Here is a 13485-nt window from a genome sequence, read left to right as displayed (position 1 = left end):
GCTCTAAATCTGATAGATTGCTTATCTCCATTTTATTTAGCTCTTTTTCTGGAGACTTCTCTTGTTCTTTCATTTGGGTCTGTTTCTTTTTTCTCTCCCCATTTTGGCTGCCTGTTTTGGTTTGTTTCTATGTATGGGTAGATCTATGAGGGCTCTTAGTCTTTTTGGAGGATCTCTGGTGTAGGACGATGTCAGGCACAGTTTGTGACTGGCCCTGCATACCCTGTTTGAAGCTATCAACAACCCTCAGCTTGAGGTCTTCTCTGCTGGGGCTGAGAACCATTGGACAGGACCAAAATGCACACCAAAGTCTGCCTTTCCAAGGCTCAGGTCCAGAAGTAGATCAGGCAAAGACTCAAAGCACTCTGAAGTCAGCCTCTTTATGCAGGCTGATTTATTTGATTCTCTTAATGAGCTTCAGGTTGTAGAAACTCCACGGTGGGGGGGCGGGGGCTGATCATTGTTAGTCTCTTAATGAGCTTTAGGCTGTAGAAACTCCATGGGGTAGGGCAAGAGGTTTTCCAGCAGGGTGGGGCAATCCCCCCTCCCCCCAGGAAAAAGAAGCAAAATGCTTACCTGAAAAAGATCTCCTCTGCAGAATGGAAGAATGTCTGGTCACAGAAATCTAAATGGGTACTTCTGATCTCAATCTCCAGAGCCCACAACCCTAGATTCTCCTCACACAGCATCAGTCCACTCTGCCCTCCCTCTGCTGGAGCCCAAGGTGAGTGGTTGCACACGAAACTTTGTGACTGGGCTCTTTAAGAGCTTGCCTGCATTTCCAGACATCTCTCCCTGGCACACAGAAATCCAGCTGCTTTTCACAGCCAGATGTTATGTGGGTACCTTTCTCAGTTCTGATGCTCTTGGCTGGGAAGCCCAACCTGGGGTTTAGGTCCCAGAGTCCTCAGTGGGAACCCCCCACAACTGAAATATCCCTCTGGGCCTTCAGCTGCTGCCTGTGGGAGCCCAGCCAGCCCTTTCATGGCTCTGCACTTCCTACCAGTCTCTACGTGGTCTCCACTTTTCCTCCTTGGTTATGAGGGTGCTCTCTAGCTCATCTTCAGTTGCAGTTGGTTATTCAGTATGGTTTTTCTATATTTTAGTTGTAATTCCAGTTTGGTTCCAGGAGAGTGTCAGTGTAGCTCACTCAGTCTGCCACCATCTTTAATCTCCTCTGCCCATACGTGATTTTAAAAAGGTATAAGTACAATAGTTATGCAAACATTACTTTTGATGGAAGCTATATAATAGGTAAAAGGGGGCCTCTCTGTACTATTTTTAAAACTTCTTTAAATTTTTTAATTACTTCAAAAAAAGTTTCCAAAAAGTTTAAGTACAAAGGTAAACACTACAAAAAATATAAACTTTTCTGAATAGTAAAATAAATAAATAAACAAGCAAGCAATTAGTAAAAACACATCTTGTACACAAGGTAACATAAAAATAACATATCATTATAAGGTATTATGAATAAATTGAGGCAAACACATCAATTATATCAAGAAAGATGAATGGGTTTATTTTGTCTATTAAAATATTTTTAATTTGACTCACAAAACAAGACCGGATAATATGCTGTACGCAAGAAACCATGGAAACAAAATGGAATTCAGAAAAGCCAAAAATAAAAGAAGGGATAAATATATACCGAGTAAATGGAAACAATACGAACTCAGGAGTAGTGATTCTTATATCAGACAAAGTATAATTTAAGTCAAAAGCACTTAATGTGACAAAGAAGGGTGCTTTTGACTCTAAAATCTATAATTCAAAATGAATCAAATAACACAGCAACCAGTTTTAAGAAGTAGAAAACACAGAAGCATAGATAAAAAACACTGATAGGAGACTTTAATGTACTATTCTCTATATAAGACAGATCAAGTAAGCAAAAAATATGTAATAATATAGAGGACCTACAAAATATAATAATAATATTGATCTTTTGCATTACAAACTAATATTAAAGAATATATCTTCTCAGGTATTGATGAAACAGTCACAAAAATTGATTATACATTAGATCACCAAAAAAGATCATAACTTCCATAACGTACAAATATTACAAACAACACTGTCTTATCATAACGCAATGAAACTAGGAAATATTAACAAAATTTAAAAAGGGCCTTCTACCTTGAATTTTTAAAAATTTGTTGTTGACTGTACTACAGATGTCCCCCATTTTCCCCCACTTTGACCACCTCCACCCAGCCCCACTCCACCCTAGGCCTTCACCACACTATTGTCTGTGTCCATGGGCTATTTCTTATACTGTATATATATATATATGTTCTTTGGTTAATCTCTTCCCTTCCCCCACATCCTACTTTGAATTTTTAAACCTTCAATTAAACAACTCTTGGTTGAAAGAAAAAATAAAAACTGAAAGTAGCATTTCTAAAACAAATAAAAATAAATAAAAACAAATGACAATGATGTAAACACATTAGACTCTATGGTATGCATTTAGAGCCATGATCAAAGGAAAAGTTATATCACTAAAACCTGTTATCAGTAAAAAGGAAAGGCTGGAAATAAATTCATTAAAAACCAAGTTCAAAACAACTTAAAAATTGCACAGCAATGTGAATATACTTATCCCCAAATTGTACACTTAAAAATGGTTAAGATGGTGAGTTTGTGTTGTTTTTTATTACAATTTTTTTAAAAAAGAGATCCAAAAAGATCTGAGTGAAGACCTCCTCCCCAAACTAGGAAAAGAGCAAAGTAATTGAAAGAGAATACAAGACACGAGCTAATAAAGATAAAAGTAGAAGTTAATGAAATTGAAAATAGAAAAATAATAGAACTAATTGAGTAATCAAAATTCTACTTTAAAGATGAACAATATAGACAAACAACTAGCTAAATTGATCAAAACAAAATAGATAAACAAAAATATACAAAATAAATAATGCAGAAATAACTATTAAACAGGAGAAATTAAAGACATAGTAGAAGACTACAAACCTCTATGCAAATAAATTTCAAAAATCTACATGATAGGGATAATTCCCTAGGAAAGTGAAGATTACCAAAAACAACTCCATTGGAGGTAAAAGAAAAAATTAAAGGGAGTAATTTTCATGGAAGAAATAGAGAAAATTATTAAGGAACTACCCACAAAAAGTACCAAGCCCCTGTAGTTTCACAGGGGAATTTCACCAAGCTTCAATCACTCCATAGTTTCAATGTTTTATAAAATGCCACAGTGCATTGAAAATGGAGGAAAACATCCTAATATTTTTATTAAGTACTGTATAACATTGATAACTAAATCTGATAAAGATAGTACAAAAATAAAAACCATAGACCAATATCACCTTTGGATATTCATATAAGAGCACTAAATAAAATTACCAGCATCCAATCACATATCCTAAGAAGCCAGAAACATCAATCAGAAAAAATATATGCACCCCTATGTTCATAGCATTATTATTTACAATAGCTAAGATCTGGAAACAGTCCATGTGCCCATTAGTAAATTAATGGATTAAAAATACTGTGGTACATTTACACAGTAGAATACTATGTGGCTGTAAAAAAGAAAGGATCTTTTACCCTTTGAGACAGCATGAAGGGACTTGAAGAGCATTATGCTAAGTGACATAAGCCAGTCAGAGAAAGACAAGCATCACATGATCTCACTTATATGTGGAATCTAATGAACAAAGTAGATCCAGAGACACCGAAGCATGCAACAGACTGATGTATTTCAGAAGGAAAGAGGGGAGGACTTTAACCAATGAACTTATAAGCACATATGTATAGCCCATGGACAGACAATAGTGTGCGGAAAGCCTAGGGAGGGGCAGGAGCGGGATGGAGGAGGTCAGTGGGGGGCGACATCTGTAATACTTTCAACAATAAAGGTCAATTTTTAAAAAAGAATACATTATAATCAAGTAGGATTTATTCAAGAATACAGGGTGTATAAAAAGCTTCTGCACAGCAAAAGAAATCATCAGCAAAATGAAAAGTGAGCCCAGTATATAGGAGAACATATTTACCAATGACACATCTGATAAAGGGTTAATATCCAAAATATATAGGGAACTCATACAGCTTAACAGAAGGAAGACAAACAATCCAATTAAAAAATGGGCAAAAGGCCTAAATAGACACTTCTCCAAAGAGGACATACAGATGGCCAAGAGATATATGAAAAAATGCTCAAAGTCACTAATCATCAGAGAGATGCAAATTAAAACTGCAATGAGGTATCACCTCACACCTGTCAGAATGGCTACCATCAATAAATCAACTAACCACAAGTGCTGGCAAGGGTGTGGAGAAAAGGAAACCTTAGTACACTGCTGGTGGAAATGCAGACTAGTGCAACCACTATGGAAAACAGTGTGGAGGTTCCTCAAAAAATTAAAAATTGAACTTCCATTTTACCCAGTGGTCCTGCTTCTAGGAATATATCGTAAGAAACTCAAAACATCAGTTAGAAAGAACTTATGCACCTCTATGTTCATAGCAGTGTAATTTACAATAGCTAAGATCTGGAAAGAGTCCAAGTGCCCATCAGTAGATGAGTGGATAAAACAGAAGTGGTACATTTACACCATGAAATACTATGCAGCTGTAAAGAAGAAGGATCTCTTACCCTTTGGGACAGCATGGAGGGACCTGGAGAGTATTATGCTAAGTTAAATAAGCCAGTCAGAGAAAGACAAGTACCACATGATCTCACTCATATGTGGAATATAATAAACAAAATAAACTGATCAACAAAATAGGTCCAGAGACACAGAAGCATGGAACAGACTGAGGAATCTTAGAGGAAAGGTAGGGGTGAGGGAGTGGGTGGGGAGAGATTATTCAAAGAACTATGTTTATAAACATAACCCATGGACATAGACATTGGTATGGGGAAGGCCTGGGTGTGGGGTGGATGTGGGGTGGAGGGGATCAATAGGAGAAAAAAGGGGACATCTGTAATACTTTCAAAAGTAAACATTTTAAAAAAAGAATACAAGTTGTTTCATTATTAATAATAATTTTGTATATTACAAATAATAATAGTAAAATACTTACTCATTAATATGGTATATGATATTAATATACATGATTATCATAATAAATCCTGAAAAACCTTAAATAAAATACCTGATTTTAAAAAACACTCAATAAAGTAGGAATCAATGGTTATATTATTATCATAATAAATTATTTATACTTCAGTCTTCAAACCAGTCTTAGTGGAAAATCACTACAAAAGTTTCCAATAAGATGAGCAACAAGGCAATGGTAGTGTCTTCCACTACCATTAAACTTTGTATTATAGGGGTTAGTTAAAGAAATATGCAAGAGAAATAAATCAGAGGCACAAGAATTGGAGAAGTAAAACTATATTTACAGATGATATGATAGTATACCTTTAAAACCTTAGAGCAGAGGTCAGCAAACTATGAACCACAGGTCTAATTCAGCCCACTACCTATTTTTGCATTTTTATTTTTTATATTTACTTATTTATTATTTATTCTTATAAATTTATCTTTATTGTTGAAAGTATTACAGGTGTACCCCTTTGTTCCTCATTGACCCCCTCCACCTGTCACCTGTCTCCCCTCCAGGCCTTCATCACACTATTGTCTGTGTTCATGGGTTATGTATATATGCATATAAATTATTTAGTTAATTTCTTCCCATCCACCCCCATTGCAAAAAATTAAAAGAAAATAATGCTTTGTGAAAGTTATACTAAATTCAAATTTAATTGCTCATAAATAAAATTTTATTAGAATATAGCCACACTGATCTGTTTACATTTTGTATTTGGCTGCTTTCATGCTAAAAGGGCAGAGTTGAGTAGTTGTAACAGAGACCACATGCAGTACTCTGATCACTTTGCACTGCGGCTCAGTGCTTTACAAATCACAGTGATACAGTTATGACTCTATAGCACTTCAAGTGCCACACATATTGCTGTGTCACAACATTTTATTTTATTTTTTATTACCAGTTCATACCTATCATGTCAAAATCAAAACAAAATTTAAAAAGTGAAGTTTGAATGTATTTTTAAGGCACAGTAGAGTGTGGGTTACTTTGTTATCAAATTAGATGGCAAAGAATTGTATTTATTATGTAACGAAACTATACCTGTGCTAAAAGAATCTAACATACATTGACATTAGCAGACTAAGCACCCATTACAATATTTCTAACTCAGAGGAAGGTAAAAGTCAGAAAAATTAGAAAATTTAAATATGAATGTCTCATCACAATATAATTTTTTCACAAAAATAAAAGATGAATAGTGGCTGCAATCAAAATAAGCTACTGAGTGGCTCATTTGTTGGCCAAATAAGAAGGTAAGGAGAAAAGTAATTGGCAAAAGTAACTTTGGAAAATAATGTTTTCACTGAAAAACATAAACTAAGGATGAAAGAAACTTTGCATAAACTCTGTATATAATTGGCAAAGCTGTTTCTCAAGGGAATACAGGTAAACAATTCTGAAACAGCCGATTAAGCAAGGAGGAAAGCTATAATGAACGATGTGGTACTGGATTAAATTCAGAGACATCAGTATGTACTTATGTTTAGCTTAATATAGATAGAGATGAATAAATACAAAAATAATTATAGATATGTGTACATGCATGGATCAGTATACGCATGTAAATTACATAGTTCTGATGGCTGAAAGGATCGAGAAGCAGCAAGTAAACCCAGTGCCAAGATATTGGTTTCACACCATTCTTCAATGAAAAGAACCAACGCTCATTGGAAAAATGGCTTATTCTAGTACTGGAGCAAGGAAATTACATAATGAGCCTGAAGAGTCTTGTACCACCAGAAAATGAAGAAGTGCTCAAAAAACAAAAGCATGAGAGTATGTATGGCAGAGGGACAGAAGAGCCAACTTGAAAGAGCTCCCAATAACAAAAGGTAGAACAATTTGAGCAATGAAAACATATTCATAATAAAATAAGGAAGAAGTACTCATGATTATAATTACAGTCCTCATTTCTGTAACTGGTCACATGGCCCATTTATAACTATCTTCCTCCACTACCTATTCTGTATTCTCTTTGCCTTCAGCAAGCACCTTAGCTGTTTGTGGTTCTTTACGTGATGAGGTGACCCAAACCTTCATTCCTGAAAGGTGTGGGCCATTAGTAGTCCTGCCTGAATTGGGTTGTTGCAATTTCCCATTTATCTTAATCACAAGGCATTGTAATACTAAGACACATTCTAAGGGATCTCCTGTATTCCAGATACACTCTTTCTTACCTTCAGTGTGGAGTATTAGTCCAATTTCCCTCATGGCAGTCAGGATCAATAACTCCAGCCAACAGCATAACTTTCTTCTCTGCCTGCTGATTCATAGGCACGAAAAGCCCAAAGTGGCCAGGTGGTAGTTTTAACTTCCAGTTCAATGGAATCATTGCTGTATCTCCTGGTGGAAGTGTTCATCTCTCTGGGACTAAGACTTCCAGGCCAGAAGAGCATAAGTTCACAAGGACAGGAAGCAAAAATTTTACTAGTGGCTCACTAGGGGTAATAGTGAGTGGTCCACTCCCATTTCCTCCCTTTGATTCCTGGAGTCATGAATCCTGGCTATGGAAGAAAGAACCATAGATTGCACACTGACCCAGAGTATATACATCCTTCTGAAGAGCCTTGCCCCAGCTTTCCAAAGTATTGCCACCTAGCTAGCCATATAATTAAGTCTTTAGAAGGCCACTCCACCTTTTTATCAAGCCAGCTGTTACCACCACAAGCACGGACCACTCAGCCACAACCTCTGCATCGTCCTTATTTTCTCTCTTGCCCTCACATGTCACTTCTCTCTCCTCAGTTTCAGTAGAGGGGTGGGCACAGAAGCTACAGCATAGCGAGATGTGGAACAAAAAGGGGGACATGTATCTGTTCTGCCGACTCTGGGACAACTTGGAGGAACTGCTCACAGGTAAAAAGAAATGGATGGTCAAGGGGTCAGGGGTTTCATATCATTTATATCCCAGCCACCACTGCCACCGCCAATCTGGGCCCAGGCCCCACTCTGCCACCCCCTGCCCCACGAATGGCAGTCATGCTGCCCACTGCCTCCATGCCTGTGGGCCTGGGCCCGCACATCTGTGAGCTGACACCAGCGCCATCTCCTTTGCTCATGCGTGCTCCATTTTCCCATCAAACTTCACTTATAAAACAAAAGCTCAAATATAAAATGATTAAGAATTTCAGGCTGCAACAGCAGAGCACTGCACCAAGCACAGGGGGGTAGGGGGGGCTTCTGATACCAGGGCCCCATGCAAGGGTTGCACATGCAGGAAGCCAGCCCTGGTCACATCTAATGACACCAAGCTAGCTATGCACAGAGATTTGATTAATTAGTGTTATATACAGAGAACTTATTTTTTATTTAGGTTATCTGTCTTTCTCTTAATACTGCTTGATTTTTACTATCTTGAATGCTTTGCCAAAGCTGAAAAGTAGATTCTTTCTACTTTTTCTCATACAGGAAAAATATCCTCATAAAATTTTAAAAACTTTTAATGATCTGATTTAAACAAATTTCCAGAAGGGAAATGTTCAGCTTATGATTTATTAGGGGTGACAGGATAGTCTTCCATAGGAAATAAAGTACGGTTAACTGGGCTGAAAGCATACCACATCCATGAAACAAAAATAAGTTGGTATAGAAAAAAATAACTTCAAATTTAAACTTAAAAATATGATAGTTAAAATTTTTAAATATTTAAATGAGATAAATAGCTAACTGGAAGCATCTGGCACATAATTTAATGAACCAAAGGATCAAATTATGAGATTTTCCCAGCATGCTATTCAAAAGGGTGGATGAACAGAAAATATGTGAGAAAAATTGAAACATTTAAGATAGATCCAAAAGTGTCAGCATCCATCCTTTAATGGTCATTGTAGAGAAAAGGCAAGAAATGACAAACAAAAAATTCACAGAATTGAATAAAGACAGGAATCTTGAGAGAAACAACAGACCCGTTTCAGCAGGATGAATGAGGATGTTCACAGAGTAAGTTGGAGACATTTTTGTCTTTTCTCTAGACTCTAAAACAGTGTAAACCCATAGAGACTCAGATTCCCCATCTATAAAACAGTGTTTATAATAGTACGTTTGTCTCAAGCTATAATGTAGAGTAAATGTATCGATGTGTGGAAATTCCTTAAGAAATTTCTGGCACAGAATAAGAACAATGATAAGTATTAGTCAAATAAAATAACCACTTGGACATGTTACTGCCCTTCCTATCAAATGAGAAATGATATATAAGGGAACTTAGCATTGACTGGAAATTTTAAGTTGGAGGTTACCAATTCTACCATTGAAAAGATTTGGGGCATGTTGAAACCCAAGTTAGGGCCTTGAGCATCATGGCTCACTTTAGTCTTGCGTCTTTGAGAGTAATTTTATAGCACAGTACTCCTGAAGTTAAAAGCTACTTTTCCAGAATGTTGACTTCAAAGATATTACCAACCAGAGAGAGTAATTTTGAGGTGAGCATAAGATGACAGGCTAAGGTGACTTAGATACTGTTTATTTAGAAACTCTTCCTTTTTCAGGGCAAACAAGAACATTGGCTAGAAACTCTTGCTTCTAAAAAACATGACAAAGATGTTAGCTAATAAGTGTGATGATTTAAGGGCAAACACGACTGAGGCTCTGAATCTCCAAGAAGTACTTGGTACAATCACTTTGCTCTCTATCACCTAGGAATATAATCCAAAGGGCCCATATATTAGACTCTGATTTGGAGCTGTATCTGGAGAACCTTGCCCCAGCTCTGCAAAATATTGCCACTTAGCTGGCCCTGTAACTGAATCTTTAGAAGGCCATTTCACTGTTCTATCAAACCAGCTGCTTCAGGATGGTGGGGAACATGGTAAGGCCAGTGAATTCTATGAGCATGGACCCATTGCCCCACTTCTTTTCCTGAGAAGTTCTTTGATAAGAAGCAATGTTTTGCGGAATACTATTAGGGTTGATAAGACATTATGTAAGTCCACAGGTGGTAGTTTTGGTGAAAACATTGTGTGCAGGGAAGGAAAATGCATATCCTGAGTAAGTGTCTATTCTAGTAAGAATAAATCGCTGCCCTTTCCACAATGGAAGTAGCCCAGTGTAGTCAACCTGCCACCAGGAAGCTGGCTGACCACTCTGGGGATTGGTGCCATGTTAGGGCATTCAGTGTTGGTCTCTGTTGCTGGCAGATTGGGTACTCAGTGGTGATAGTATCCAGACAGACCTTGGTGAGTGGAGGTCCATGTTGCCAAGTTTATACATTACCTCCATCCCTGCCACCAGACCCTTTGTTCATGAGCCCATTGGAAAATGACATGGGTGACTGAGGAAAAGGCTGATTATTATCTGCAGAAGGGGCCCACTTGATTATTAAAATCCTTTGTTGAGGTCACCCTTTGGTAGCATTCGCATAGGAAACAAATATTTTCACTTTTTTGTCCATTCAGAGAATTCTGTCCACATACTTTTTCCCCCAAATTTCTTTGTCACCAAGTTTCCAATCATGCTCCTTCTAAGTTCCTGACCACCCAACTACACCATTGTCCAGAGCTCATGGATTGGTATATAATCACACATCTAGCCATTTTTCTTTCCAAGCAAAGTGAATAACCAGGTCCACTGCTTGAAATTCTGCCCACTGAGAGGATTTCCCTTCAGCCCTGTCCTTCAAGGATGTCCCAGAGTGGGGGAGTAGTGCTGCAGCTGTCTACTTTCAGGTGGTGCCCGTATAGCATGCAGAATCGTCTGTAAACCAGACCCAAGTCTTCTCTTTCTGTCAACTGATCATACAGCATGTTCCATGAGGCCACAGGTGCAGGCTGGAAAAGAAAAGACTGTAGCAAGAGTGGGAACCATGGGCATTCTGGACACTTCATGTAACTCACATGTGCCTTCAGAGCCTGCTCAGGCCCAATCTCAGATATACCACTTCCATTTGATGAAAGAATGCTACTATGCACACCCAATTTCATGGCTTGGTGGGTCAGATAACACCCAGTTTATGATGGGCAGCTCAAGTTGCATGATGACTTGGTGGCCCATGGTCAAGTATCCAGTCTCTACTGAGACCCAGTAGTGGGCCAATAGGTGTTTCTCAACAAAAGAATAGTTATCTATGAATGATAGCAAGTCTTTACTCTAAAATCTTAAGGACCTGGGCTGTAATTCACCTATAGGGTGCCATCAAAGGCTTCAAACAGCATCCCTATCTGCCATTGACATTTCAGGCACCATGAGACCTGCTGGATCATATGACCCAAGTGGCAGAGAAGCTTGCATAGTAGCCTGGACCTGTTACAGAGCCTTCTCTTGTTCTGGGTCCCACTCAAAACCAACAGCTTTTTAAATCACTCAAAAATGGGCCAGAATAACTACCCAAATGAAGAATATGTTGCCTCCGAAACCCAAAGAGGCCCACTAGGCATTGTTGTTCTTTTTGGTTATAGGAGAGGCCAGATGTAACAACTTATTCTTCACCTTAGAAGGGATATCTCAACATGCACAATATTACTGGACCCCTAGAAATTTCACTGAGGTAGAAAGCCCCTGATCAAGGTCAGCTTCAAAAGAGACAAGCCATGTTGATAGCAGGTAACTTTGTGATGAAAATAGTTTATCTCTTTGATCTTCCCACCAAAAGCATACAGCCCGGTCTAATCCTAGCCAGTCTAAGCATGAGACTAACATCAAATAAAGTCCTTTTGAGAAATATTCTATAAAATCCCTTATTGTTACTTCTCAAAACTATGTCATCAAAAACAAACTTTGAGAAAGTGTCACAAACCAGAGGAGGCTAAAGAAACATGATAACTAAATGTAATGTAGTATCCTACATGGGATAGTGGGGGGGGGGGGGACATTAGGAAAAATTAGTGAAATTTGAATAAAGTGTGGAGTTTAGCTATTAGTAATATACCAATGTTTTCTCCTTAAGTTTTACAAATGTACCAGGGTCATGTAAGATGTTAACAATAAAAGAAACTGCATTGGGAAATACAGAACTCGCTGCACTATCTTGTCTATAAATCTAAAATTCTTCCACAATAAAAAGCTTAAACTTTAAAAAGTCATATGTCCATAGATTGATGTCAGTATTTGACTTTACTTATCTGTTTAAAAGGTATATTCAAAAATATGTGGACTCCTAGGAATGTATCCTAAGAATCCTGAAACATTCATCAGAAAGGATATATGTACCCCGATGTTCATAGCAGCATAGTTTACAATAGCTAAGATCTGGAAACAGCCCAAGTGCCCATCAGTAGCTGAGTGGATAAAAAAGCTATGGGACATTTACACTATGGAATACTATGCAGCTGTAAAGAAGAATCTCGTACCCTTTGGGACAGTATGGATGATCCTGGAGAATATTATGCTAAGTGAAATAAGCCAGGCAGAAAAGGGACATCTGTAATATTTTAAACAATAATAAAATTAAAAATATATATATGTGGAATCTAAAAAATCAAAATAAATGAACAAACAAAACAGAAACAGACTCATAGATACAGAAAACAAACTGATGTTTGCCAGTTGGAAAGAGGTGGGGGGGCTGAGTGAAAAAGGGAAAGGGATTAAGAACTACAAATTGGTAGTTACAAAATAGTCATGAGGATGTAAGTACCTCATAGGGAATATAGTCAATAATATTGCAATAACTGTGTATGATGTAGTGCCAGGTGAGTACTAGACTTATCAGAGAGATCACTTTGTAAGTTATATAAATGCCTAACCACTATGCTGTACACCTGAAACTAATTTAATATTGTCAACTGTAATTGAAAAAAATGAAATAAAATAAAAATAAAAATTTTTTAAATGAAATATATAAAATCTCATTACAGGTAAGCATTAATAGATAACATTGAATTGATTTTGATGGTAAGGAATACTAACTTTGGACCTTAGTTAAGGAAAATGCTATCTCCAAAAAGAATTATAATATTCACATTAGTAGACCTATATTACAAACAAATATATATTTAATTATTATATTTTAAATTTCATCAATAAAAATTTTGTGGAAACTTTTTTATTCTCTTGTTATATAGATAACTACATAATATTCTCAATTTTGTCTCTTGGCCCATCAAGTTTAAAATACTCTCTAGTTCTCTACAAAAGATTGCCAACCTCTGCTAAATTGCCAACCTCTAGAGAAATAATAAAAATACCTAAAAAACAGTGTTCAGTAAACTAGCAGTAACACAGAAATCAATAGCCATCATATAGATAAACAATAATTTGTTAGAGGAAATGATGGTAGAAAAAACATTTATAATAGCAGGATAAAATAAGAATAAACAACAAGAAATGTTCAAACTTAAATTAGAGAAAGCTTAAACACTCCTCAAAGACACAAATGAAAAGTTGAGCATATGGAAAGACCTCCCTTGTTCTTGGATAAAATAACTCAACACCATAAAGATGTCAGTTCTCCATAAGGTAACTTATAAA

This window comes from Miniopterus natalensis, chromosome X (assembly GCF_054644295.1).
Source record: "Miniopterus natalensis isolate mMinNat1 chromosome X, mMinNat1.hap1, whole genome shotgun sequence".
Taxonomy (NCBI): Eukaryota; Metazoa; Chordata; class Mammalia; order Chiroptera; family Miniopteridae; genus Miniopterus; species Miniopterus natalensis.
The sequence above is the reverse complement of the archived record's forward strand: the minus strand, read 5'-3'. Positions refer to the sequence as shown.